Source organism: Myotis yumanensis, unplaced genomic scaffold (genome assembly GCF_028538775.1).
Source record: "Myotis yumanensis isolate MYYU_CA2020_CCGP unplaced genomic scaffold, mMyoYum1.0.hap1 SCAF_1, whole genome shotgun sequence".
Taxonomy (NCBI): Eukaryota; Metazoa; Chordata; class Mammalia; order Chiroptera; family Vespertilionidae; genus Myotis; species Myotis yumanensis.
Genome location: NW_027223752.1, coordinates 154,940,902 through 154,967,809, shown reverse-complemented (window position 1 = coordinate 154,967,809; position 26,908 = coordinate 154,940,902). Strand labels below are relative to the sequence as shown.

The 26,908-nt window shown below is 45.7% G+C and overlaps 1 protein-coding gene across 3 annotated transcripts in view; it reads right to left on the bottom strand.

The window, feature by feature from the left end:
• The window catches only part of SGMS2 (sphingomyelin synthase 2), a 95,927-nt gene extending 70,063 nt beyond the window's left edge, over positions 1 to 25,864 (bottom strand). The window contains exon 1 of one of the 3 annotated variants that reach the window (XM_070433444.1): positions 25,763 to 25,864. The gene's annotated coding sequence lies outside the window, so the exon portion shown is untranslated. Of the gene's footprint in view, positions 1 to 18,697; positions 19,631 to 25,370; positions 25,539 to 25,762 lie in introns of those variants that run through there. The other 2 variants (XM_070433434.1, XM_070433455.1) reach the window with 2 other exon arrangements.
• Positions 25,865 to 26,908: the final 1,044 nt, after the last annotated feature.

The following is a 26,908-nucleotide window of genomic DNA, read 5'->3' as shown; positions in this document are numbered from 1 at the left end:
TGACTTTTTAGGGGTTTGGGGGGGTGAGAGAAGGAGAGAGAGAGATCGATTTGTTGCTCCACTTATGTAAGCATTCATTGGCTGATTCTTGTATGTGCCCTGACTGGAGATCAAGCCCATAACTTCCGCATATCAGGACCACACTAACCAAATGAGCTCCCCACCCAGGGCTAAACAGTCACTTTAACAGACCCAGCGAGCGGAAAGTCAGTAGGGACATAGGAGAACTCACCAACACAATCAATCAACTGGACTGAATTGACATCTATAAACTACTTCATCCAAAAACAGCAGAATTCACATTCTTCTCAAGCTCACAAGAAATTTCACTATGACAGACCATATTCGGAGCCATAAAACACACCTTAATAAATTTAAAAGAATGGAAATCATGCAGTGTCTCCTCTGAGACCACAGTGGAATTAAACTAGAAATCAGCTGGAAAAGTCCAAAATACCTGGAGATTACACACTCCTAAGTAATACACTGGTCAATGAAGAAATCTCAAGAGAAATTTTAAAACAATTTGAACTAAATAAAAAGTGAAAATGCAACTTATCAAAAATTTATGGATGTAGAAAAAGCAGTGCTTGAGGGCAATTTATAGCAGTGAATGCATATATTAGAAAAGAAAATCTAAAATCAATAATCTAAGTATATACCTTAGGAAACTAAAAAAATAAAAGCAAATTAAATGCAAAGGAAGTAGAAGAAAAATAACGATACAAAATTAGAGCACAAATCAATGAAATTGAAAACAGGAAACCAACAGAGAAAAATCAATGAAACCAAATGCTGGTTCTTTGAAAAGGTCAATGAAATCAATAGGCAAACTAACTAAGAAAAAAAGAAAGAACATACAAACTACTAATATCAGAAATAAAAGGGAGGACATCACTACAGATCCCATGGATGATAAAAGGCTAATAAAGGAATGCTATGAACATCTCTATGCCCACAAAATTGAAAATATAGATGAAATAGACCAATTCCTTCAAAGACACAATCTGTCAAAACTCACACAAGAAACAAACCATCTGAATAGGCCTACAGCTATTAAAGAAATTGAATCAATAATTAATAAGCTTCCAAAATAGAAAGCACCAGGCCCAGATGGGTTCACTGGTGAATGCTACCAAACATTTAAGGAAGAAATTATACCAGTTCTCTACAACATCTTTCAAAAGATAGAAACAGGGAGACTACTTCCTAATTCACTCAGTGAGGCCAGCCTTACCCTAATATTAAACCAGAAAAAAAAAAATTACAAGAAAACTACAGACCAATATCTCTCATGAACAGATACAAAAATCCTCAACAAAATATCAACAAACTGAATCCAACAGTGTATGAAAATAATTATACACCATGACTAAGTGAGATTTATACCAGATATGCAAGGCTGATTAAACACTTGAAAATCCATTTTTGTAATCTTATCACTTCAACAGTCTAAGGGAGAAAACTCACATGATGATATCAACAGATGCAGAAAAAGCACTTGATAAAATTCAGCATCCACTCATGATAAAAACTATTAGTAAACTAAAAAAAGGTGGGGATTGCCTCAACTTGATAAAAAAAAAATATCTACAAAAAAACCTACAGCTATTATCAGACATAATGTTGAGAAGCTCACCAAAGATATACAGATGGCAAATAAGCTTACGAAAACATGCTCGACATCATATGTCACAGGGAAATGCAAATTAAAAGAACAATGAGAAACCAGTACACCTATTACAATGGCCAAAATCTGGAAAACTGACAACACCAAATGCTGGTGAGGCTGCAGAACAACAGGAACTCTGGTGGAAATTCACTGCTGGTGGAAATGAAAAATGAGACAGCCAATGGCATAAAAACACTGTCTGTACTTTCTGCTCAATTTTCTATAAACCTAATACTGATCCAAAAAATAAGGCCTATTAATGTACAAAAAAGTACTTCTCATAATTACCTAGAAACACATTCATATTTAAGATTGCAATCATTTTTTCAAAAATAAAAATGAGAAATACTCCAAGTATTGTGATTTAAGCTGTAGAGCAACACTCAAACATTAATGGCAAAGCAGCGCTCAGTTATGTCCTTTAAGAACAAATGACAGGGGAGAACCAAGATGGCGGCGTAGGGAGCGGACCTGTGTGTGCTGCTCTCTCACAGCATCATTGAAACTATCAACTATGAAGTAAACAACCGCCACTCAGAACCATGGGGAAGTTGGCCCAGTGGGAGATCTACAACTGGAGGAAAAGAAAGAAGCGCAGTGAGACTGAGTGGGAGCTACGGAGGCACCAAAACCAGAGGTACGCAGTCACACACCACGCGGGCTGCAAATGGATTCTCGGTTTTTTACGAACCCTCGAATCCTCTGGGCTTGCGCGGGGCGGGTCTCTGAGGCCCCAGATCCCACAGGGAGAGGCGGCCACGGCCTTGCAGTGGTCGGAGAGCAAGGGAAGCTCTGACACGCGGCTGCTCGCCGGCACCGAGGGACAAGAAGTCCTGGTGTCCCGGGGAGGCGAGGGGCACGGAGACACCGCCATCGCTATTTCCTCCACGCTGGCCCCGCCCTACCCTCAGGGCTGTGCCAGAGGCACAAGAGGGAATGACTGTGCTTTTACAAACTCTCAAATCCACTGAGCTGGTTCGGGCGGGTCTCTGAGGCCCCAGGCCCCAAGGCGAGAGACGGCACGGCCTTCCAGCGGTCGAAAGCGAGGGAGGCTCTGGCGCTCGGCTGCTCGCCGGCACTGGGGGACACAAAGTCCTGGAGTCCTGGATAGGCAAGGGGCCGCTGAGTCTCCGCCCCGGCGACTCCCTGTGACCCCGCCCTACGCAATTTACATTCCCGTCTGGGCTCTGCCAGACTCACAAGTAGAAACGCCTTTGCTTCTGCAAACTTTCAAATCCACTGAGCTGGTTCAGGCGGGATCATGAGGCACCAGACCCTACGGGGAGAGGCAGCACGGCCTTGCAGCCATCAGAAAGCGAGGGAGACTCTGTTGCACAGCTGCTCGCCGGCACTGGGGGACACAAAGCCCTGGCAGAGATTCAAGGGGCCGCGGAGACTCAGCCAGTGCTATTTGCTCCGCCATGGCGACTCCCTGAGTCTCAGCCCTAATCAATTTACATCCCCATCCAAGCTGTGCCAGGTGCACAAAAAGACCCACCTGCGCTTTTGCAGCCTATCCCAACAAATTGCAGACTTCAACTGCTCGCAGCCATGAGAGACACACTCAAGAAGCAGACCCAGGAGAACCAAGATGGCGGCATAAGGAAGAGACCTGTGCGTGCTACCTCACACAACAACATCGAAACTACCAAATATCAGACAAACACCTATCATACAGAACCATGGGAAAGTTGGCCCAGTGGAAGCTCTACAACTGGAAGGAGAGAAAGAACATTGAGACTGAGTAGGATGTGACACCAAGTACAGAGCCCAATCCAACAAACTGCAGATTTCAACTCCTCGCATAGAAAGAAGCGCATTGAGACTGAGTAGGATGTGCAGAGGCACCAAGTACAGAGCCCATCCCAGCAGGCTGCAGATTTCAGCTCCTTGCATCTGGGAGGGACGCAATCGGGGGGCAGAGTCGGGTCCGGGGCTGGCCAGGGCTGGGCCTGACTCGGCCAGCACTGTGGAACTGCTGTACCAGCAAGCGCACAAACATGCCCACTGGTCCCAGTCTCTTGTGGGGCGCTGGGGGACAGCAGACAGGCAGTCTGTGCACTTGGTGGAGGGCAGGAGTGCTGGATGTTCAACCACCAGGAATGCCTGGAGATTTTGTCTAGTGGGGAGCCGCCGGCAGGGGACAGAGGGCCAAACTTCCTGTTTCCCCGGTAAGGCTGGGATGGCCCCGGTGAAGTCGGGATGGCCCCGGTGAGGTTGAAACGGTCCCGGTGTGGTAGGGACGACCCCGGTCATGTCGAAACGGCCCCGTTGTGGTAGGGACGACCCCGGTGAGGTTGAAACAGCCACCGTGAGGTAGGGACGACCCTGGTCAGGTCGAAACGGCCCTGGTGTGGTAGGGACAACCCCGGTCAGGTTGAAAATGCCCCCGTCAGGTAGGGACGACCCCGGTGAGGTTGAAACGGCCCCCGTGAGGTAGGGACGACCCTGGTCAGGTCGAAACGGCCCCGGTATGGTAGGGACGACCCCGGTGAGGTTGAAACAGCCCCCGTGAGGTAGGGACGACCCCAGTCAGGTCGAAACGGCCCCGCTGTGGTAGGGACAACCCCGGACAGGTTGAAACGGCCCCCGTGAGGTAGGGACGACCCTGGTGAGGTTGAAACGGCCCCCGTGAGGTAGGGACGACCCTGGTCAGGTCGAAAAGGCCCCGGTGTGGTAGGGACGACCCCGGTGAGGTTGAAACGGCCCCCGTGAGGTAGGGACGACCCCAGTCAGGTCGAAACGGCCCCGGTGTGGTAGGGACGACCCCGGTGAGGTTGAAACGGCCCCCGTGAGGTAGGGACAACCCTGGTCAGGTCGAAACGGCCCCGGTGTGGTAGGGACAACCCCGGTGAGGTTGAAACGGCCCCCGTGAGGTAGGGACGACCCCGGTGAGGTTGAAACGGCCCCCGTGAGGTAGGGACGACCCCGGTCAGGTCGAAACGGCCCCGGTGTGGTAGGGACAACCCCGGTCAGGTTGAAACGGCCCCGGTGTGGTAGGGACGACCCCAGTGGGGTTGAAACAGCCCCCGTGAGGTAGGGACGACCCCAGTCAGGTCGAAACGGCCCCGGTGTGGTAGGGACGACCCCGGTGAGGTTGAAACGGCCCCCGTGAGGTAGGGACGACCCTGGTCAGGTCGAAACGGCCCCGGTGTGGTAGGGACAACCCCGGTCAGGTTGAAACGGCCCCCGTGAGGTAGGGACGACCCCAGTCAGGTTGAAACGGCCCCCGTGAGGTAGGGACGACCCTGGTCAGGTCGAAACGGCCACGGTGTGGTAGGGACAACCCCGGTGAGGTTGAAACGGCCCCCGTGAGGTAGGGACGACCCTGGTGAGGTTGAAACGGCCCCCGTGAGGTAGGGACGACCCCGGTCAGGTCGAAAAGGCCCCGGTGTGGTAGGGACAACCCCGGTCAGGTTGAAACGGCCCCCGTGAGGTAGGGACAACCCCGGTGAGGTTGAAACGGCCCCCGTGAGGTAGGGACGACCCTGGTCAGGTCGAAACGGCCCCGGTGTGGTAGGGACAACCCCGGTGAGGTTGAAACGGCCCCCGTGAGGTAGGGACGACCCCGGTGAGGTTGAAACGGCCCCCGTGAGGTAGGGACGACCCCGGTCAGGTCGAAACGGCCCCGGTGTGGTAGGGACAACCCCGGTCAGGTTGAAACGGCCCCGGTGTGGTAGGGACGACCCCAGTGGGGTTGAAACAGCCCCCGTGAGGTAGGGACGACCCCAGTCAGGTCGAAACGGCCCCGGTGTGGTAGGGACGACCCCGGTGAGGTTGAAACGGCCCCCGTGAGGTAGGGACGACCATGGTCAGGTCAAAACGGCCCCGGTGTGGTAGGGACAACCCCGGTCAGGTTGAAACGGCCCCCGTGAGGTAGGGACGACCCTGGTGAGGTTGAAACGGCCCCCGTGAGGTAGGGACGACCCTGGTCAGGTCGAAAAGGCCCCGGTGTGGTAGGGACGACCCCGGTGAGGTTGAAACGGCCCCCGTGAGGTAGGGACGACCCCAGTCAGGTCGAAACGGCCCCGGTGTGGTAGGGACGACCCCGGTGAGGTTGAAACGGCCCCCGTGAGGTAGGGACAACCCTGGTCAGGTCGAAACGGCCCCGGTGTGGTAGAGACAACCCCGGTCAGGTTGAAACGGCCCCCGTGAGGTAGGGACGACCCCGGTGAGGTTGAAACGGCCCCCGTGAGGTAGGGACGACCCTGGTCAGGTCGAAACAGCCCCGGTGTGGTAGGGACGACCCCGGTGAGGTTGACACGGCCCCCGTGAGGTAGGGACAACCCTGGTCAGGTCAAAACGGCCCCGGTGTGGTAGGGACAACCCCGTCAGGTTGAAACGGCCCCCGTGAGGTAGGGACGACCCCGGTGAGGTTGAAACGGCCCCCGTGAGGTAGGGACGACCCTGGTCAGGTCAAAACGGCCCCGGTGTGGTAGGGACAACCCGGGTCAGGTTGAAACGGCCCCGGTGTGGTAGGGACGACCCCGGTGAGGTTGAAACGGCCCCCGTGAGGTAGGGACGATCCCGGTGAAGTTGAAACGGCCCCCGTGAGGTAGGGACGGCCCCGGTGAGGTTGAAACGGCCCTGGTGAGGCTCAGACGGCCCTGGTGAGGTTGAGACTACTCCAGTGAGGTTGGGACAAATAAAGGGGACCAGTATGGACTGATGAACAGGGGTAGATACAGAAGCAGAGCAACATTGAACAGAATGTTAAACTACAGTGGGAAGCCTGGGGAGGGTTGCGGGGGGGATTAAGAGACCAACTGAAGGACTTATATGCATGCAGATAAGATTAACCAATGGACACAAGACACGGGGCGGGGGGGGGGGGTGGGGGGTGGGGGTCGGGGGAATGTCAAGGTGGGGAAAAAAGGAGACATATGTAATACTCTTTGTAATTCTTTAAGAAATAAAAATTATTAAAAAAAAAAAAAAAAAAGAACAAATGACAATGGCCTTGGCCAGCGTGCCCAGTGGTTAGATCATTGGCCTGTGCACTAGAGGATTTCAGGTTCGATCCAAACCCTTACTGGCGCATGTGGGAGGCAACCAATCAATGTCACTCTCACATCAATGTTTCTCTCTCTCTCTCTCCCTCCTCCCCCCTTCCACTCTCTCTAAAAATCAATGGAAAAATAAAAATGGCCTCACTCTATAGGTGAGGATTAAAACACACACACACACACACACACACACAAATGACAATTTGCTCAAGCACAACCATTGATCTAAATTCGCCTTATAATTCAAAAGCACTTGAGGCTTCTAAATGTAGAGAACATTCTAAACACTGCTTAATGCTGATGAAACAACATCTGTGGTCAAGGCAACACTCCTATTTGTGCTGTGACATGTTCAGATCTGTAATTCCATCGTTGCCCCCACAGGTTTTCATAGTCTATGTCCATATTCATTCCAGCAGACATGAAGGCGATGCTTTGTATACCAGATGGCAGGGCACATCCTATGCCTGCTGACATTAAAGGCTTTATTCAGCATGCAGCCCAAGCACATATAGGGAGGGGCTTAGCACCAATCTACTATGTGCCATCTGCAAAACTGTACCCTGATGAAACTACACATAAGATCTACTTTGCTTCCAAGATGACATCTTTACAACATCCCTTCAGAGTATTCTCACAGCCAAAGGCTCCCTTTCCTGGAGCTCCCTAAGTGACAAGTTCCCAAGCCTGTGCCTCAAGGAACCAACAGCCTTGCTATCAGCTAAGAAGATGAAGCTAACATGAAATGTATCTGCCAATAAGACAGAAATCTGACTACAGAAACAATGGCCGGGTCCCAAAAGATATTTTTCTGCCATTTGCAAAGTTCCATGTGATTTTAAATTAAAACATCTCAATTTCAAACAGCCTCCTGAGGGCTTCTGTGGATTCTATCTGTAGTTCATAATTACATGGGGAAACTGGCTGGTCACCCAAATGCCTTTTGTAAAGTAGCGCTCCACTGCACAGTAATTTTACTCTTCAGTCCCAATCCAAAGGGTAAAGGGTGTTGAGCGTTTTCCTGTGAACGCAGCCATAGAAAGGATGCGGACCAAGGACTAGATCTCAGAGCTCCACCTCCAGTTTTCCCTTGTAGTCACACCCTCAGCTTCTTCTGCATCTCACTGACAACTGTGTCCATGGCAATTCTCCGCTGACACTACACTACTTCCACAGCTTCCATTTCCAGAAACAATATTTAGAAACTGCTAGTAATACTCATGGCTTATAAACAAATAGTTAATAATAAAGCCGGCTCATCAGAGAGCTTTATTTATTAAATTCTGGTTATGTTTAAAGAGTCAACCCAAATTCTCTTTAGAATATAATCTAATCTCATTTAAATAAATAAAAATATTTTTTGACGGCAAGTGATTCAAAAAAAGCATTTTGTCACCTGGCCAGTGTGGCTCAGTGGTTGAGCATTGACCTATGAACCAGGAGGTCACACTTGGATTCCAGGTCAGGGCACATGCCCAGGTTGTGGGCTAGATCCCAGTAGGGGCATGCAGAATGCAGCAGATCAGCAATCCTCTCTCATCATTGATGTTTCTATCTCTCTCTCCCCCTCTCCCTTTCTCTCTGAAATCAATAAAAATATATTTTTTTAAAAAGCATTTTGTGCCAAGACCGGTTTGGCTCAGCGGATAGAGCGTCGGCCTGTGGACTGAAGGGTCCCAGGTTTGATTCCGGTCGGGGGCATGTACCTGGGTTGCGGGCACATCCCCAGTAGGGGGTGTGCAGGAGGCAGCTGATCGATGTTTCTCTCTCATCGATGTTTCTGACTCTCTATCTCTCTCCCATCCTCTCTGTAAAAAATCAATAAAATATATATTAAAAAAAAAAAGCATTTTGTCACCCCAGCTGGTGTGGCTCAATGGATAGAGCACTGGCCTGCGGACTGAGGGGTCCTGGGTTCAATTCCGATCAAGGGCACATGCCTGGGTTGTGGGCTTGATCCCCAGTAGGGGCCTTGCAGGAGGCAGCCAATCAACGATTCTCTCCCATCACTGATGTTTCTCTCTCTCCCCACTCTGAAATCAATAAAAAAATATATTTTTTAAAAAAGCATTTTGTCAATCTTTCCTTCTTTTTCAGTTTTATGTCAGAAGATGTCAAAGGAGTCTTAGAATTCAAAAATACCCAGTTAATTACTTACATAAAAAAGTATGTACGCAACCCTAAGTTTTACAAATAGCATTTTAGAAATGTTTCAAGTACATCATTTAAAACAAACAAACAAACAAACAAAACCAGCCTCATTTCCTTATTGATGATGGCAGAGTAAAGCAGGGGCTCAACTGCTTGTGCAAATGGGGTAAAAAATGAACACAAATGAGCCTTGACCAGCGTGGCTCAGTTGGTTGGAACATTGTCCCATGCACCAAAAGACTGTGGGTTCGATTCCTGGTCTAGTGGGGGCGAGTGTGGGAGTCAATCTCTCTCTCCCTGGCTTCTCCTTCCCTCTTTAAAAAAAAAAAAAAAAAAGAACAGAAATGAAATTTAGGGACTGACATCATATATTACCTTTATTTTGTCTTTTCTATTAAACCATTTAGAAAGGACTTTTATAAATTTTATCCTTCTGGCTGCTGTTTCATAATTTTTCTGCTCCATGCTTGCCTACTAAAGGCAACTGATTTGTTAAGAAGGAAAACAATACAACAAAAAAGAAAGATTAAGAGAAGGGGAAAATGTAGTTTACATTACACCACTGGGTATGTGACTAATGGTCGATGGAGAAACAATAAAAGGAAGCAATCACTGTAAAATTTATTAAGTCTGTTTGACAGACTGGGCCTACCTCTAAAATTCATTGACTGCACAACTGAAAATTAAAAGACAGTTCATTAAGTTAAGTATTCTTTTTAAAAAATATATTTTATTGATTTTTTACAGAGAGGAAGGGTGAGGGATAGAGAGTAAGAAACATCGATCAGCTGCCTCCTGCACACTCCCCACTGGGGATGTGCCCGCAACCAAGGTACATGCCCTTGACTGGAATCAAACCCGGGACCCTTAAGTCCACAAGCCGATGCTCTATCCACTGAGCCAAACCGGTCAGGGCAAGATAAGTACTCTTTACTCCAGTTTCCATCACTGTTTGCCAAATAACCAGAACTAGCTTCATCTAAATTCTCTCTCACACACATATTAACACACAGAGAGAGATACAGAGAAGAAGATCCAGAATATAGCTTCCTTCAAATATATTCCTCCCAACATAAAATATATAACATGAATTATCCTTAACAAACCCATGTCTTTTAGACGTGTATAATCTCCACCTTAATGATAGAAGAAACTCAGTGATAAAGAACCATTATCATCACCCTAATTTCCTTCTCCAAAAAGTTACTAGTACTCTATATCTTTAGTTTACTTTTCTTCTTGGTGCCTACAAAGTTATTTTTGCAAATAAATGTTATGCTGCTTCTGAAATAAAGAAACCATTATGAGTCAGGTTTTTCCTTTTTATCCCTTGTCACAATTGTCATCGCACTTCAGAAACGTATGGGATGAGTCTGCCAAATTAATCTTCCTAAGTTTGCAACTTTGCGATGCCCAATACACCCTGAACTCCTCCCCCTGACAATCACCGCCTTCCTGAACCTGGTTCTTTCCGGAGTGTCCTGGAAATGGCACCAAACTGGATTAAAGACACTGATGAATCGCCACCTTTCCAGCAGGGGCATGCAGAAGGCAGCAGATCAATGATTCTCTCTCACCATTGATGTTTCTATCTCTCTCCCCCTCTCCCTTTCTCTCTGAAATCGATAAAAATATACTTAAATATAAAATTAGACTAACTACACTATTTAAGGTTTTTTCTTGCTTTACTTTTATTCTACCCCTCCCAACCTCATGGCTAATTTAAAAAAAAAAAAAGTACCATGTAAGTGGCATCATCTATTACTACGGCTGTCCCTACTAGAGATGGTCTCCATCTCAAGGAACTTAAAATCCAGTTGAAGATCCAAGGACACTAGATTAAACCCAACAAAAGTCTATTTCTGATTGTCCCCAAACAAGCCCCACAGACAATAACTGGTAGAGTGTGCATTCTCCATGGTGAAAATTGGTGCTCTAAGGGTGAAAAAAAAATGGTTTGTGATCTTCCAAAAGACATTATAATTTAGGGGGGCGGGGGCAGGGACAGAGCCGGAGGAAATAGGAAAACCTGTCTACAAAGACAACAACGAAAACAAAATGTTGAGAAACACTGACAGAGAAATTCAGTGCACTTTATATTTGCTACTAATTGGCTAAATTACACGGAACAAATTACCTAACCTAGTCTCACCTGATACACAACCAACAGCATGGATTTTTTGCTTGGATTCCAACTACATCTTCTCATCCTTCTCAAGTTTAATGTTCCTTCCTCAAAGAGGTACTTTCCTGACCACTGTCTAGCATAGGTCTCCCCCATCTTTTGCTTTCTCAGGCTGTGGTTATGTGCCTGTTTCCTTTTTTCACTGGCTGTCTCCCACTCGGGGCCGCGGGCTCCACAAAGGGGAGGACCGTGTCTGTTTGTGTACAAGAGTACACCCAGCTGGCACAGAATAGGTGTTCGCTGGCTCTTGCCAAGCCCTTCCTCTTCACCAACTTTCATTCTCTTGATATACCAAAGGGTGGGCCGGGACCCTTTTCTAGAGATTAACCCCAAGAGATGGTCTCCAATCCCAGCAATTTACTAACTCTTACTTTCATTTAAAACCACTTCAAGGTTCCTTAGTCCCAGAGCATAACCTGTCAGAATTTTCTCCAAAATCTATGGTCAACTATAAAAATTTTAGGATTTTTAGAGTTTTTATAATAATAACCTTGATATTAAGGGGGATGGGATGGGGAAAGAATATTTTTTACATGTAAGATTGAATATCAAAATGACATTTTTTACTCAAGAAGTCCAAGAGTTTGAAAGACCTTTCCTTTCTTAATTCCAGTGGCTGCTGCTCCTCCCTTCAGGTGCGTCAATAACTGAGCTGCTAATCGAGAGAAGAGGCCATGGAACGGTCTAGGATGTACGCCATCCACAGGCAGGGGGAAAGCGGACGTGAACGAGAGCTGAGCAAGTACACTGGGCAGAGGGAAATCAAACTAGAGGCAGGGCGAGGCGTTTCGAGTCGAACAGCAAACCGTTTCGCCGCCCTGGAAATAGCTTCTGCCCACTTAGGAGGAGCCGGGTCAGGCATCTTCACAGGGAAACACATCTTAGTGAAAATGTAACATGAGGAGATGGGAAGATGACAATTCTTCTGACTTGCCTACAACAACAACTATGTGTCTTTCTACAGCAGCGGTTCCCAACCTGTGGGTCTCCACCCCTTTGGGGGTCCAACGACCCTTTCACAGGGGTCGCCTAAATACACCCTGCATATTAGATATTTACATTACGATTCATAACAGTAGCAAAATTACAGTTATGAAGTAGCAACGAAAATAATTTTATGGTTGGGGGTCACCACAACATGAGGAACTGTATTAAAGGGTCGAGGCATTAGGAAGGCTGAGAACCAGTGTTCTACAGCATCAAGATATTTGGCAAGTTCGAAACTATGTTTAGTTGGAAAAAATATATACACAAATATATACACATATGTGTGTATATGTATGCATATCTATAATAATAAAAGCATAATGTGCTAATTAGACCAGACAGCTGAACGACCTTCTGGACGTCATTTCCGATGTCCTTCCGGATGAAGCTGCGGCAGCAGGGGCTGAGGCAGAGGCAGTTAGGGGTGATCAGGAAGGCAGGGAGGCGAGCAGTTAGGGGCGATCAGGCAGGCAGAGTGGTTAGGAGCCAGCGATCCCAGATTGCAAGAGGGATGTCCGACTGCCAGTTTAGGCCTAAATTAGTAGTCGGACATCCCCCAAGGGGTCCTGGGTTGCGAGAGGGTGCAGGCCAGGCTGAGGGACTCCCCTCCCCTCCTCCATGCACAAATTTTGTGCACCAGGCCACTAGTAAGTATATAATTCGCTAATATCCTTGTCTAGATATAAAAGTTATGTGGATTAAAACAAAAAATACTTCTTTCCCTCAGTACTCTATTAAATGTGGCTTTTTTAAAAAAATGTAAGTTAGATCTTATTTTTTTATTCATTTTAGAGAGAGGGGGTAGGGGAAGAAAGAGAGGAAAGAGAAAAGAGAGAGGAAGGTGGAGAGGGAGAGAGAGAAACATCGATGGGAATTAAGCTTGCAACCTGAGCATGTGCCCTGACCAGGAATCAAACCGGCAATTTAGGTGCACCTGATGGTGCTCAACCAACTGAACCACACCAGCCACGGCAGTAAAGTGTTTTTTTTTTTTTTTAAGGTTTTAAGAAATAAATTTTAAAAGATGAAATCTACAAAACATTTTGTCCCGACGAGGCAACATCCTATTAAACAAAGGATATTAAAAGACAGTCCATGATTAAAATATAAAATTAATCTCTAATAGGACCAGAAGCTTAAGTAAATATTTTATTTAATTAAGAAAAGCAATCCTTTCTAAAAACATCAGTCGATCCCATATAGACATTTCTGCACCACGGTCTCTAGTATCACTTAGTTATTTTTGCTACTAGGAAACATTTGCACAAAAACAAAATTAAAATCCTCCTCTTGCTTCTATTCTTCCACCTAAAGGAATAAGCTCCATTGTTAGCAATACACTTAACAGCTCCACAGCAACTGGTATAATTGGGGTGTTGCAACAGGAGGATAACGAAGTGGAAAACAAAGCGATATTCGTGTAGAAGAAAAAAACACTTCCACACAGCCTTGCTGGGAAAATACCTACCAAGGGGGGCAAAAAAGGAGAAGTTGATAAAAAGCACCCTTTTGAGTTGCTAAGGACAGTTGCTACCAGGCCTTTAAGACATTTAAGTATGCAATGGGGCAAATCCAGTTTTGAAAATGGTGAAATGTATGAAGTAACTGCAGTGACTTCACCGAAAGAACGCAGGGGTGGGAAGAGATGAGGTTTCTGGAGCACGAAAGTGATTTTCATAAGTTTTCACATGTGACTCCCGAGAAGGTAGGAGGTCTGAGAGGAATAGAGCTAAGCCCGTGGTCGGCAAACTGCGGCTCTCGAGCCACATGCGGCTCTTTGGCCCCTTGAGTGTGGCTCTTCCTAAGCCTTAGGAGTACCCTAATTAAGTTAATAACAATGGACCTACCTACATAGTTTAAGTTTAAAAAATTTGGCTCTCAAAAGAAATTTCAATCGTTGTACTGTTGCTATTTGGCTCTGTTGACTAATGAGTTTGCCGACCACTGAGCTAAGCGAACCTTCCAAATCAAGCACTGACAACTGGTGAGGTGAAGGCGGGAGGAGGGGGAGAGGAGGAGGGAGGGGCACAATCCTGGGCCAAAGCCATCCTCAGCTATAGAAGGCAGAGGGAGCAGACTGGGAATCAGGAAAACCTGCTCTTCACTGGCCTCTGCCTGATACAACCCAGGTGTAACTAATACAAACCAAAAAGTAGTGTTTGAGAGTACTCAGCTCATTAATTCAGAAACATGTCTGCATCACGCTAGGAAATACACACAAAAAAAAAAATTCTAGAAGGAACATAATTGCAACAGAAAAATCATATTATGGTATAGACTCCAGTGACAGAGAAAGGCCTAAGGACTCGGGAACAAAGAGGGGACACCTCCCCACACAGGTGAAGGGGAGAAGGGAGTGAGGAAAGTTCCCCACAGGGGATGCTGGAGGTCCCTTCGTCTGTGCTTTAAATCACTCCTCTAAGTATGGCCTGACAAGATCACCGTTTAGAGAAATTCTCCACATTGCAAAACCCAACGGACGCTGTGTTCTCATCTTACTCAACTCCTCAAGATCTTACAACAGAAACGATTACTCCACCTTGCTTTAAACACGTGATAATGTTGGCGTCTGTAACACGGCTCTTTTGGTCTTCCTCCTACTCACTGCTTACTCCACGGTCTCCGACTTGATCTATAACTCTGTTATTCCTCCGGGGCCTGATCGCTATCTCTCTGCTCTGCCTACAAAATCTCCCCAGGTGATTCTAGATTTCCCATAACCTTATATACCACTTCCAGGCTGGCATAACTCTCGCCCTGATCTTGTCCCTGAATGTAGGTCTCTCAATCACCGCTGGCCATTGGACATCCACCCCCATTAAGATGACTAATAGGCAACTCAACTAACCACTGGCCAAAACAGAACTCTATTCCCTACAACACCCCCGTCACCCACCAAAACACAAGGAGTTCTGCTTGATTTCTCCTATTCTCTCGTGTCACCCATCCAAACCTATCTCCGTAAGTCTTGTTGATTCTATCTCCAAACCTCTCAAATCCATCCACTGCTCCCCACTTCCAATACTACCCCTCTACACCAGGCCACACCGCTTCTCGTGTAGAATGCTACCAAGAACTTCATAACTGGTCTCCTTACTCTTATCCCTTCCTACTCCCCCCAGCAGCAGCTAAACTAGATGTTACAAATGTAACTCAGATCATATCCCTCTCCTTCTTGTATCACTTCACAATGCCCGCTCATTCCATCTGGAATGAGACTCACACTCCCAGGTCTGCAAGCCCTCCCCAACCTGGTCCTGCCTGCTTCGCCACCTCGTCTCTCACCCCTCTTCTGCCCAGACCCTGATGCCAGACTGGCCTCCCTCCCTCTCCCTGTGTGACCAAGCGCTTTCCCTCCCCAGGCAGATGCGCATGCTCTTCCCTCTACTGGGTCTACTTATCCTTCTTATCTTAGTGCAAGTCTGACCTCTTCCAACAAACCTTTCCTGACGACGCTATTACAGGTTTCCCACTCTCTACTGTTTCACTGTTTCCTTTGAAGAAGTCCAAATCTGCACTTATCTTGTGTTTATTGGTTTTACTCACTTATCATCTGCTCAACCTCCCTTTTCAACAAACACTCTTTTCTCTCTCAACACATAAACTCAATCTCCATTAAGGAAGAAACCTTGACTGAATCCCTAGAATCAAAAATAATGTCTAGCATAAAGCAAGTGCTCAAAAAACTGTGTTGAATGCATTAATCAATTTCAGAAAGGATTAAGGATGGCTTGGACCCTGTTTCAGCCATCTGTGCAGTGCAGGTATTTTAAAAAGTCAATCCATTTGTGAAATCCAAGGCAATTATCTTGAGAAGTTTGTGAGAACAGTGGCTTGCCCAGGGGCCAAGGACATTTTTTTGGTATGAAATCCACTGCTATGGGTTCTTAGAGGATGGTTACATTCTGGGGGCAGGTCAGCAACTGGTCCAGGGTCGGGTCTTTGTAAGCTCAGAAACTATTTTATCGGTTCACCCAGGAGAGATAAGCTCTGGATATCTGATTTGTATTAACAAGGATGCAACAGAAAACATGAATATATTAATTTATCAAGATTGCTGGGAGATTACTGGTGAAGGAAGTTACTTGATCATGAACATAGCCAAGACACCTTCATCTGCTATGGAATATTGACAGGGAAAAATAAGTTATTAACCAATAATTGCTTGAGGAGGATAAAATGCAAGCAAATGAGTCAGTCATGAAGGGCATTACACCCACAAAGCCATGTCTTGAGAACTTCCTAGACAAGAGAGGTAAGGGACTAGAAACTACATCATGAGATTAGGCAGCCCTTTCCCAGGGCTGGCTTAAGGAACAAATCAAAACGTAGACTGTTCTAGTAACACTCTGTATTCATTTCCTGTTACTCCTGTAACAACTTACTACAAATTTAGTGGCTTAAAACAAAACAAATTTATCTTTTTACAGTTCCGGAGGTCAGAAGTATAAAACAGGCCTGTCTGGGCTAACACCAAGTGTCAGCAGGGCTGCATTCTTTCTGGAATCTAGGGGAGAACATTTTCTCGCCTTTTCCAGCTTCTAGACACCTTGTGTAATCCTTGGCACATGGCCCCCTTCCACCTACAGAGCCAGCAATGGCTGTCTGAGTTTTTCTAATGATGCCAACTCTCTGGTTCTGACTCTTCTGCTTCCCTTTTCCATTTCCAAGGATCCTCGTGATTTCACTGGGTCCACCCAGAAAACCCAGGGTAGTCTCCAAGTCGTAGCATCATGTGATTAGCAACCTAATTCCATCGGCCCCTCTACTTCCCCCTTGCCATGTTCTGGAGATTAAGATGTGACCATCTCTGGGGGACCATTATTCTGTCTTCTGTCTTCAATCGTAATGAGAAAACAGCCAAATAATTTCACCTGTACAAGCTACTCTCCTCAAATAAGGATATTTAACTACTTTAATTTATAATAGGTGAAAGCCCTGGAACTAAAAACAAAATTAAATACTGCTAGCATAGTCGGTGTAATCTGCAGCTCTTCTCGCTGAGCTGAGTGTGCCGAACAGTGGAAGGGGAGAATACATCGCCCCCTTCCCAGACCACCACCAGGCCTGATAGTGCACTCAGAAGCTTTTAGACAGAAATGTTTGGTCATACCATATTGAAAATATAGCGTTGGTATCTTTCAATAACAAGAGCGAAAAATCTATGACCCAGTTGTAATCCTCCACACAGTAAATCATAAGGAGTTCGACAATCATAAGTTGTTTGAACAGGTGTGACTTTTCCTTTGATAAAGTTACAAATTGAAAGGGCCCAAACTGTGAGATACACACTAGATTCCACGGTCAAGTGTAGTGGTTAGTAACTCTGAAAGCCAAACAGTCTGCTTCAGAACCTAATTCTTCTGTGTGACCACAGGCAAGTGATTTAACCTCTGTTTCAAATAGAGACCCTAAAATGGGCATAATATCTGCTGCACAGTGATTTAGGAGGAGTAAATAACTAACAGTTCTAAGTGCTCAAAACAAATCCTCACATATAGTAAGCTCTGTAAGTATCTGTTCAAAGTAAACTTTTAAATGTTCCTGTTTGCTGCTCATAACTTGCCAATCAAGCTATATACCAAGGGAATGTATTTCTCAGCACTAACTAATCTATCATAGAGGATATATGCACTGCTCCATGGGGCTAATACACACACACACACACACACTCAGATATACAGATATATATATAATTTAACATAAACAACGCCCTTTGTTGGTATTAAAGTTCGGTAAGCAATAAATGGATGATGAAGCAACCCGCTGAACAAATGCAAATCTCAGAAAACAGCAGCAGCTGCAGCTGTGTTACATACACCGTCTCAGGCCTCCTAAAGAAAGACGCAGAGCATTGGGGAGGACAGTAGGGTCTGTGATTCTTAATGGCCCCGGCATTTTCTGGGACAGTGGTGTTCATGGTACAATACTCCTCAGAAGGCTGAGCTCTGCAAGGATAGTAGCATTTGTGCTACACCAACAAGCATCCGCTGAGAGGCCCGGCATATTGTGATTGCAGCTCTGAAAGCTTTCCAGCATTCACAGTGATCTCATAAACTTCTTATAAAAGTTCTTGAATTCAATGGCAGTGTACAATCAACTTCAATATTTTCATTTTAACCCGGAAGGAAAGGAGGAGGGGAGCGTGGAGTAGGATCCGGACCCTACCAGTACAAGGCAAGATGTGACAAATAGATACTCTAATCCTAAAATATGGAAGCCACCTTAATGAGAAATACTGTAATAATCTCATTTTTTTAGGTAATAAGATTGAGCCCTTTGTTTTCAAAGTTAGAGGTGCAGCTTATTGTGCAAAAAATAAAATAACAATAGCTAAGCAACTCCATATTAATACGAGTCAGGCATTATTCTCAATGTTTTAGCCACAGAAAGTCATTATCGCTCATACATTCATCTTATGAAGTAAATACTACTTTATTTCCATTTCACAGCCAGGAAATGGAGATTCATCTGGGAAAGTTGCCCCCGGTCACCTACTGGTAAGTAGTGGTGGTGTTAGGACTCAGGTCTGTGCTGGCCTAAGGAAGCAGGCAGGCTTTGTGGCATTACTTAATGATCTTTAGGCAGCACAGCCCAGAGAAACATTCCAGGAAATGGGGTGGTAGACATACAATCCCGTGCAAAAAACATATCCCAACAAACCAGCCACACCTCGGAAACCAGTGGAGACCTTACCGAAAGCCATGAAGGATCTTGGGCATTAGAATCCGCTGGCTCTGCTCCACCTCCTGCCGGCTCTGCAGCCTTGAGTACACTAACCTTTCTACAGGCTGCTACCTCCACAGTGGAGATAACACAATTTCTGTCTTGCAGGCCTGTCTGAAGATGAAGACAGCATTTCACTGGCTCTCCACTCACTCCTATCTCAGAGGCCCTACACCATTATTTAACCCTCGCCATCTTACTTCCCTGCCTCCAGCTCTGTGTTTGAGGAAGCTTGGAGAACCAACTTGAGTGTTTGGCCTCTCTCTGTGGCCCGTTTCAAAGGCTTACCTTCACTTCCAACTACTGCTGCCAGTCTTTTTCTGAAAGGTCTCCACAACTCTTTGGACATGGGGTGCTATCTAAAGGTATTCCCCCCCTCCATGGCACCCCCATGAGTTAAGCAGTCCATGACCCAAAACCATTTACTCTTTGATCCTCTTCCCTACCCCTAAATAAAACAGCTCGTTCCTTCACAGTGTATCCAGCTGTAGATGAGACTACCTAATGAAAATAGTTCCCAGATAAGGAGAAGTATCCTTAACCCACGTAGCTGGGGTGCATGTCAAGAGGTGGCTTCCCAGGACTGTCATGGGCAAAGCAGCCGAGAGACAGCCGACACCCCTGCCAGGCCCTCGAGCATCATACCACATGGCTCCGGTTCCAACAGGAGGAGCCGGTTCCCAGGCCTTGAGAGGACACGCACCCCTCGAGGAATGTGCATTTGGCTTCGTCCCATCTTCCTCTCCGCAGTTCTTTTCCCACCTCTGGGCCACGCCTCCCTTCAGCCCCTCCCAATTTGTAGAAAAGCTTTCTAAAAGTTTATTTCTTATCATGTATTTTGCATTGCTAATCATCTTAATTCAAAGAGGTGAATTAAAGTGCAGGGATGGATGCTTATTCCTCAATTTTCCATAAATACGATACCTCCAGTTCCACAGCTTCAATTGAACAGTAATTCGCCTTTATTCAGATCATCACAGAGCACTTTCTGGGGGTGGGCAAGTATGGTGGGCAAACTTAGAGTTGAGGATGCTTAAGGTCGGTATTTCAGCTCCTGTTCAATGTTGCCTGAGGTTGGCCCTGACACCTAGGCATCTCCCTTCCCACAGCAGAAATGTATCACTACCCATCCTCAGCCCAGGCCTACCAGGCCGAGAAGTGGCAAATACCTGAAGAGCCCTTCTGTCGTTTCACCAGACTTGACTTTTAGTAGTTGGCTGTCTTTTCTGCCTCTTGGGCCTTGAATTTATTACCTTTCATTCCCCTCCCATTTAACAATTTTACTATGTGATTTTATTTAAATTTTTAAAACAGTACAAAGGGGTATAATGAAAGAAAAGATGCACAAACGCTCGGTTGGCATGGCTCAGTGGTTGAGCATTAACCAAACTATGAACCAGGAAGTCTTAGATGCCAGTCAGGGCACATGCCGAGTTGTGGACGCAATCCCCCAATAGTGGGTTACAGTCTACTAGATGATTCTCTCTCATCATTGATGCTTCTCTCTCTCTCCCTCTCCCTTCCTCTTTGAAATCAATAAAAATATACATATATATTTTTAAAAGATGCACATACAAGGGCCTCAATCCAGTTAATGCTGCTTCTTCTTTTTCAAAAAAAATCTAAGAATGTGCACAAGTTGGTTCGAAAGTTTTAAGCAACTATGACACTAAGACACAAAACTGTAAGGCTGAATTTTGAATTGTAAGCAAGTAATCGAATTGGTGTTTGGCAGTAAGGAAAAACCACTCAGCAAATAAGGGATTATCCTATGTACATATAATTCTATTAACTATTTCTCTAAATTCTACTTCCAATTACAAGTCATTATTAGAAATTAATAAATTGAACTGATCATGGTTTCTGTATGAAGAGGCTGAACTGGACACCACTCATATTCCAGCATCCTTTATCAAAACCATCAGGATAAAGTAACTAGCACTGAAAATGGAAAAATAAACCCAAAGCACCATTAAAATTTTTGACTTGGAGTAGCAAAGAGGGCATGATATTATAGTAAAACTTGAGAATATTTATTTATTTTTTTTTTTAATCCTCACCCGAGGACATTTTTCCATTGATTTTTGAGAGAGTGGAAGAGAGAGGGAAAGACAGAGAGAAACAGCAATGTGAGAGAAACACACTGATTGGACCGGAATTGAACCCAGGACGCTCTAGCCACAGAACAAAATGAAAATTAGCTAATGAATTCATTAAATCAACCCAAAATGTCTTACTAATGGTATACCTTTCAAGAGATCAACCCACAAATGTGTAAAATTTTTTCTTTTTAAAGAAAAAAGGTGACCTAATTAAAATTTATGGACTTTATTTTAAACCTAGTGATAAATCTGCTAAACGCAATATCTGAAAAATGTAACCTGTCCACCTTACTGGGTACCTAAGGAAGCAAACGGAAGAAGTCGTTTTTATTTTCGAGAGCTGCTTGGCACGGTCAGCACTGCTCCATGGGGCTAACAACGATAACACAAACCCAAACAGTTCTTTCAGAAAGCCTGTGTGTTCCGTTTCCATCAGATAAACCCCTTGTGTAATGAGCTATTGACCTATTGTGCAGCTCCACAGAGAATGTTGATCCTATTGCTGACATCTTATTAGAAACACTAAAGGGACACAGAAACCAAAACTCTTAAATTTTAAAAAGGAGAAAGCTTTCTAATTCTGAGTATGGTTTTTTAAAGGGCAGATAAATTAAACATTATAAATCACTTTTTTAAAATGACTAAAATAATCATGGATGTGTCCAGAGATATAGGTAGAAGGATATTTAATACAGAGTTGCTAAATATAGTGAAAACTGCCCTGGCCAGGTAGCTCAGTTGGTTAGATGCAGGTGGATCCCAGTCAAGGCACACAAGAATGAACCAATGAATGCCTAAATAAGTGGAACAACAAATCAATGTTTCTCTCCTTCTCCGTCTCTGTCCCCCACCTTTCTCCCTCCTTCCTTCCCTCACTCCCTCCCTTTCTCTCTCTAAAAATTAACTAAAATTTTAAAAAATGAATTAGTGAAAACTGGAAACAAAAGAACTGTTGAGATTTAGATATATAATAGAAAACTATAAATGATGTTGTAGGAGTATTTTGATAATATAAAGATGTCCATATTTGGGTGGGGGAAAAAAGTAAGTTACAAAGTAGTATGTAGAGAATGAACCCAGTTTTGTAGAGAATAACTTTCTAGCTGTGTAACTTCAGTAAAGTTACTTAATTTCTCTAAATCAGTTTTCTCTTCAATAAAAAGGAGATAATCAGCCGAAACCGGTTTGGCTCAGTGGATAGAGCGTCGGCCTGCGGACTGAAGGGTCCCGGGTTCGGTTCCGGTCAAGGGCATATACCTGGGTTGCGGGCACATCCCCAGTAGGAGATGTGCAAGAGGCAGCTGATCGATGTTTCTCTCTCATCGATGTTTCTAACTCTCTATCTCTCTCCCTTCCTCTCTGTAAAAAATCAATAAAATATATTTTTTTAAAAAAAGGAGATAATCATAGTATCTACCTCATAGGGCTAGACTAGAGTGAGGATTACAGGAGATCCCGGTGTATAGAGCAACTGGCACATTGGCTGGCTAACAGTAAGCTCAATACATGCTCGCTCTTTGTGTTATATGTTCATTGGGTAAAAAAGAATTTGAAGTTATAGTGATAAGTGTTTTTCTGGGTGGTGGCTAATTTGTTTAACTTGTACTTTTAAACTTCTATAAGTATCATACTACTTAATATGGGGAAATACTAATGAATTGGAATATTCACATACAGTGATTATTCTTTCAAAAATCTACCATAGTGCTTTGCTCACAATAAATAAATCTTGGTTGAATTGAATTTACCCTTCAGAATTCATTTAAACAAGTTTGCCCTAGAACATTTAAATTATTTAACTGAAGGCTAAACTGGCTTATAATAAACTAGGTAAAGCAAGGCATAGTTACATTGTTCAGCCCCGTAATTTAAGAGCCCCACTTCAAGACCCATTAGAATGCCACTAGAACTTTCATTATCAAGTGGGGAAAAGCCTAAGATAAGGTAATCACTTCTAGTTTCCTCCCAGCTCCACCCCTCTCCTCCTTCTTGACACTTTCTTTTCCTTTCCATAATCAAAGCCTAAGGGTTCTCTCTAGTAGACTGTAACCCCCAAGGACAGTAAGTGCGCTTAGCATCCATAGTACCCAGCACAGTGACTGGAATGGTAGTTGCTCACTAAATGTTCACCAACTGGATGAATTGACTAAATGTCTGATAGCGGCAGTTAGAAATAGAGACTTCAATTCCCCCATATGAGAATTGGATAAAGATAGGTAGACTTGACCAGCCGGTGTGGCTCAGTGATTGAGTGTCAACCTATGAACCAGGAGGTCACAGTTTGATTCCTGGTCAGGGCACAAGCCCTCCTTGTGGGTTCGATCCCCAATGTGGGGAGTACAGGAGGCAACTTATCAATGATTCTCTCTCATCATTGATGTTTCTATCTCTTTCTCCCTCTCCAAAATAAATAAAAATATATTTTTTAAAAAGGATAGGTAGACTATCTTTAGTTTGAAACTGTCTAGAATTCTTAGTAATTGTTCTTTAACACACACACACACACACACACACACACACACAGAAAACATCTCACTTCAAAGTATCACTTCTTTAAAAAGAAGAAGGTCTTACTTGTATTCCATTGTCTATGTTAATGGATATAAGATTATTTCCATTTTACCCTATACCATTTTTTTCAAAGTCCCACAAGAATCCCAGAGAGTTTGAGTAACTCATTCAAAGTAATTCAGCAAGTAAGTTACCACCTAGTTAATGTCAGGTTTCTGGATGCCACTGCTCAAGAACTCTCAACAGGGGCACCTGTGACCTTTAACCCTAAAAGTTGTAGCAATCAGAAGAACAAATGTTTTTAATAACCTGAGCAAGTGCTTAAGCTTCTTCCAAATATTTCCTAGGGCTTTTATGAGATTCTGCAAGAAGAGAAATGAAGACCAAGAGACAGCAATGCAAAGGTGCCCAAGTGTTTCCTTCCAGGTTCCTATGTCAACCAGCTTCACTTAAAAACGAAACGAAAGAAATCAAATTAAATATTAACTCATGAAAAAAACACTTCAACCAGAAGACTATTGGGAAGCAAGGCTATCATCAAACCAAGGGAAGGGCTGTAAAAAGGAAAGTCTGCACAGCTTATACTTTTTTAAAGGTGAAGGATAAAGTTTGAGCATTTTTCACACATGTAGCCTTCCTCCAAATGCCAGGTGTTCACTTCCAGCCACTGCTCTGACCTTGTTTAAACACTAAATGGCAGTTCCCTTAATACGAGGTGGGACCCAAACACCTTTCAGGAGTTTACATTGAAGTGTTTCCCGTCCTGGTATACACACTCAGAATGTAGACATCACTTCTTGCTCCTAGGAACCTGCCCAAGGATTGCACATACAAAACTTCAGAGAGTAGTTCTCAACCTTCTGGCCCTTTAAATACAGTTCCTCATGTTGTGACCCAACCATAAAATTATTTCCGTTGCTACTTCATAATTGTAATGTTGCTACTGTTATGAATCGTAATGTAAATATCTGATATGCAGGATGGTCTTAGGCGACCCCTGTGAAAGGGTCGTTCGACCGCCAAAGGGGTCGCGACCCACAGGTTGAGAACCGCTGGCACAGCTTTATAAGTAGAAAGTTTTGTGGAAATTAACTGGTTATTACCTGAGCCCCTGGAACATCCTCTTATTTATACATAAACAGTAATTTGCCGAGGTCTCCTTTGTGCCAGACATTATAGCTCCTTTGCACTATCGTCCTCCAGTCCTCTGAAGTCCTTAGATATAGTCCCATTTTACTAGATCGGAGTGTTCAAGTAACTGAGAACCCACGATTAACAGATGGGAGGAGGGGTGAACCAAGGATTTGAAAAGTTAAGTTTAAATTCAAAATGCACACCTAACCTATGAGATTCAGCCTAAGAGACACTAAACAGATCTCTTGGCCAATTTAAAATGCCTGTCAAAATGGTTTTAAGGTCATATCAGAGCAGGCAAGATAAAATAGAAGAATGACGAAGATTGACCAATAAAAGATTACAGGACTTGACACCGGTTATTTCAAGATGTAGCCGCGGGTTAGTAACAATTATCCATCTCTCAGAAAGACAGACAGTTCCCTCCCACCTATTTGCGCTGAGAAACCAAGTCTTTCCTTAAGGGGACGGCCAAACGTTGCAATGTTTCATTCAGCGTGGGCTGCCCAGAGCCGGGTCATTACTGTCCACGTATCATCAGCAAGTGCCTCTCAAAAGGAAAAAAGAGTCAGTCCCTCCTCCTTCACCACCTGAATTCAGCCTTGCCCTCTCCGGAGTGTCTCTGGACCACCTATGGGCTAAGCGTCCTTCCAACGCCAGGACCCAGTTACCCGAAATGGTTGCAAATGAATGAGCTGATGCTCAAAGCAAAGAAACCAGCCCCACATCCATCCTCAATCTGGCAAAATCAAGAAAAGATGCCCTGGGGTGGCGCGCGTGGGGGCCCGACTGGAACCACGTCTCTGTGGTTCGTCCGCCTCCCCACTCCTCGCGCTTCGCAGGGCGCGCGGCTCCCCACCCCATCCTCCTCCCCGGCCCCTCCGGGCGCTCCTTACCTGCTCCCCGGCCACAGGCTCCAGCACCCCGCGGAGGATCTGCTGGCGGACGGACCCCTCGGCCGCAGCCACCCGCAAACCGAAGCCGCTAGAAAGTTTGCTCCGCGTCTCGCCCTCTCGCGCCGCGGTCCCGCGAGGGAAGCTGCTCTCCGGTCCCTCCCACGGCCGCCGCCCCCAGGCCGCTCCCGGCAGCGCTGCAGCACCGGCGGGGCTCCGGCTCGGGCGGCTCCGTGCGCGGAGGGCGGGGAATCCCCGCCCCGCTGGGCCCGGCGCGGCGCTGGCTGTTTACCGCGGCCGCGGCCCGCTCTCCCCGCCCGCCGCCTTGCGCGCTCCTGACATCATTCATTCTCTCACACCCGCGCCCGCCCCCTCGTTCCCCAACAGTGACTCACCGCGGCCGCGGGCGGCGGTGCCCGCTCCGGCAGAGGCGGCTGGAGGCGCCGATCGCAGCTCGACAGACCGGTGCGACTTCTTAAGAAGGGAACCCAGGCCGACCCTCCCCTCTCCCCGCCGGGAAAGGTGCAGGGAGGAGGGGCTTGGCTGGAGGAGCCCATTGGCTCTGCGCGCAGAGGCTGAGCGCCACGCGCGGACCTCCTCGACCAGCCGCTGAGATCCATCCGGGAAAGTTGTTTGTTTAGGTGTCACTCCCGGTAACTTTGAAGGGTGCGGCTGGGAAGGGATCCCCCACCCCCGCACCTCGCCTCATGCAGGAGCTGCTTCCTGACGTGGAGGCGAGTGGGCTCGGGGGCACCAGCGGTCATTCAAAGGGTGTTGCCGGGGCCTGAGTCTCAGAGGTGAGTGTCCAGACCTCGCAGCGTTGCCTGGCAGGATTAGTCATCAGTTCGTCCGGCAGCAACTCTAGGTGCGAGCTGGAAGGGTGCTCCGAGTTAATGAAGCTAATCATACTTTCCCTTCCGTGACTAACCGCCGTGTCATTTGTCCTGCTAATTGATTCACTTCTCGTTAAGAATAAGAAACCGTAACCAAAATAAACAGTGAAAGAGTCTTTCTTTGCTCAGCAGGACACTGCACCCCCCCCCCCCCCCCGCAGCTTTGGGGGCACAAGACCTTCGTGAGTGGTTTCTTTGATGAGCTCAGCAATTATGTTTTTTAAAAGGGGTGTTGCCTTCTTAAGGCTCTACGTTTCTTGGTTGTTGCTTTTCATACACCTGCTGGGCAGTTTTCAAAGTAAAGGCAGCCTCAGAAAGTCAGAGGGCATTTTGTCCAAGTCTTTATTGAATTTAATTGACAGAAATGTTTTTAGTTCATGTCTACCTGGGGACAGGGTAGTTATGTTTAGGATTTACACTGGCTTATGGGTGATTCCATAGCATCCACAAAAAACAATCCCGAGGCATCCAGAGATGGCTTGTGCAGAAGTAATGGGGGCAAACAATCATTTGTCCATGGCAATTGAACACAATGGTAGCAGAATAAAAACATTCGGGGCAGTCCTGAAACAGACAACCGTGAGCTGTTACTAGAGCAGTCTCCCCCAAATGAAAATGCTCCTGAAATTAACCAGAGGTTCCACATCA